We start from the raw sequence: 2,832 nt of genomic DNA, 5'->3' as shown, positions 1-2,832 counted from the left end.
GCGCAGGCGCCCTGGCGCCGCGCCGCCCTCCCCGCGCTCCCCTCAGCGCCCCTCCCGCCATGGCCGCTGCTGGCCCATCCCGGGAATAGCGAGCCAGCGGGCCTCAGCCGCTTGTTTGCTTTGGGCTTCCCGAGCAAACGCGGCACGCACGGCTCTGGCAGCGCGGCTCGGACGGTCCCAGCGGCTCGGCACGCCCGGGCTGCTGGTGGCGGTGACAGAACTCTGCCAGCTTTGCCATTTACGAGAATGCTGAACCGCCTGGGGTTTTGGTTTTTGGGGGTTTTTTTTGGAGCTGCGGGGGAGCTCCGAGGGCTTGGGCATCACAGTATTTGTATGGCTGGTGGTGCTCGTCAGAAGCCAAGTCTCACTTCCTCTCCAAACGTCTCTATTGGAAGATGTCCCTGCCCGTGGCAGGGGGTGGAGCCAGGGGATCCTTAAGGTCCCTTCCGACCTGAACCATTCTGTGATTCTGCGGCTCTGTGATATTTAGCTCTTCTTTACAGTGAAAATTAGGTGAGGCTCCGCAGGAGTTCTTAGAGATAAGAACTTAAGATGCCTGCTTCCAAAACCTAATGCTCGGGAACGAGAATGGTGTTCCCCTTCCTTAAGTGAAATCACAACAGGGCTTTTGGTGTCGAACTCTTAAAGAGTGCAAAAAACCTCTTCAAGTGTGTTTGCCCACATGCAGATGGCTGAAAGTGTTTATCTGTTACTAGTAAGTTAATATTTGAAAAAAGCCTCAAAATCAAAGGTGTTTTCACCTGCAGGACACATTAGATCACCGTATGGATTAACCAAATTTCATATTGCTGTAACTTAGCATGGGTTGTTTCTCCATACAAACCTTTTCAACCTAACAGTCCCTCTCTACCAAAAAGTCCAATTATTTTAAATTATTTGATCAAATAACAAAGCAGTTTCACCGACAATAGCAAGGAGAGCAAAAGGGGAGCAGTAGGGATGATGCTGCTGCTACCCTGCTCTAGAGTGAGCCTGCATATGTGCCTGTCAGGAGCTGGAATACACCACCCAGACCTCATACAGATGCACCCACGAGGAATCTGCTGTCAAGCACCACAAAAGTCCTTCAAGAAAAGGGAAAAATTCATCTTCTTTTGTGGAGAGAAATTACTTCTGTTGAAAGAACCAGAGAGGAGAAAGCTTCTGTTTAACAGGGTAGGAAATTAAATAAAGCAAAACAATGTAATTGTCAGAAATTAGATCTGAGGAAGAATGAAGGATAGTATTAAATTCCTTCTGTTTGTAAATAGTAACAAATGTTGATAATCCAAAATTAAAAGAGATGTGAGGAGTTGTCCAGTAATAGCTGTGTGAGTGATCCCTTTTCTAGTGGCATCAGTCATATCTATTGATAGTTTTAGTCAGGTTTTATGATGTTATGTAATTGTCAGATCCAGATGCTACTTCCAGATTGTAAAAAAATCTGCCAAAGTGCACGGGTCTCAAATATAGTACATTTCTGTTAGTGCTGTGTGGATCAGAACTGTAGATACAGAAGACACTCACTCTCTGCTGAGAGAGTGACCCAGAGTGTTAGTCATTATTTGACCCACTGAGAGTGCATTGGCATTATCCGGCTTGTCAGTCCACCCTCATACCACAGATTTAACCAGCGTGTATCTTAAATCCCAGTGCACACAGCAAATCACTCGTCCTACAGACCAACAAAGAGAAGGAAACGAACAATGAGACCTGAAATTACTGTGGTGGTGCTCTCACAGAATAGGGAAGGGAGAGGTGAGATGGCCAAAGGTATGTGTGAAGATGCTCAAAACGAACCGCGTTATGCAGGGCACCTGAAAGCGTTGTATGGACTTGCAGTCATCAGGAATACTGTGATGCAGGATGTATGCATCTAAAGGATGTATGGGAAACTTGGGCTATGTGATCGCAGGGGATGTGGGAAACATTGTGAGAACAGCAATTAACTCTGTTTATGGTTCACGGAACACTGTGTTTAACTGATGTAAGCACTTTCTATAAAAGTCTCTGTGTGTGTTTTCCTCCACAAATATTCTTATCTTGCAAATGTAACATTTGTCTAACTTTGTTTAACCAGGTTTCTTTTCTCCAAACTAAATGTTATGCTTGTTCCAAAAAATAAAACCTTGTGGATCTCATGGGAACAGTCTTGAGAAGGGCCCTGAGTCTGGGGTCTCCTTCAGTGTTCTATCTTTATTCTCTTGTGAAGCAAATGTTACATTTTCCCCTACTTCAAATATTCACGTTGTCCTAGGTGCGCTCTTTAGCTGCTGGTTTTAATCTCACTTGTAGAATATGACAAGGACTGAATTTAAACTACCCAGAATATCAATCATTGTTGAGCTCCACACCACATGCAAATGTAGTACAAGCTGGGATTTTCCCAGATGCCCCAGTGACTCAAGGTTAGCAAAGTGTAAAATGATACTTTTTTAATTTTTGAAAAGGAGCAAAGATCATTAGTTGTGGAAATAATGCCATCCAATAAATAATTACCTGTAAACTTAGCAGGAGGTATTTCAGTGGAATGCTACATCTCCAGTTTGGAGAACGACACACAGTACATGGCATGCTGAGTGAGCAACATTATTACATTGAGGTCATGGAGAGACCAGTATTTTTTCCTGTCCGGAAACAGCAATGATACCAGACAGCAAACCTGATACCTCATCAACTTGCCCAGCACAACATAAAAGGTTTCCCTAAGAAATCAAATCCTTCCCTGCAGGTTGTTAGTGCTGCTAAAAAATTACTGAGGAAGCAATCCCGGATGTAGTTTATCTCAATACTGCGCCATAGAAATGGCAGAATTTCTGCACAAACAGAATC

At 44.3% G+C, this 2,832-nt stretch overlaps 1 long non-coding RNA gene across 1 annotated transcript; it reads left to right on the top strand.

Annotated features, from left to right (window-relative positions):
• Positions 1-39: 39 nt before the first annotated feature.
• Positions 40-2,141, top strand: LOC125321295. Its single transcript, XR_007201506.1, has 2 exons — positions 40-1,176; positions 1,654-2,141. It is a non-coding gene; the product is annotated as an uncharacterized LOC125321295 (long non-coding RNA).
• Positions 2,142-2,832: the final 691 nt, after the last annotated feature.

This window comes from Corvus hawaiiensis, chromosome 2 (genome assembly GCF_020740725.1).
Source record: "Corvus hawaiiensis isolate bCorHaw1 chromosome 2, bCorHaw1.pri.cur, whole genome shotgun sequence".
NCBI lineage: Eukaryota > Metazoa > Chordata > Aves > Passeriformes > Corvidae > Corvus > Corvus hawaiiensis.
This window is presented reverse-complemented; position numbering and strand designations above follow the sequence as displayed.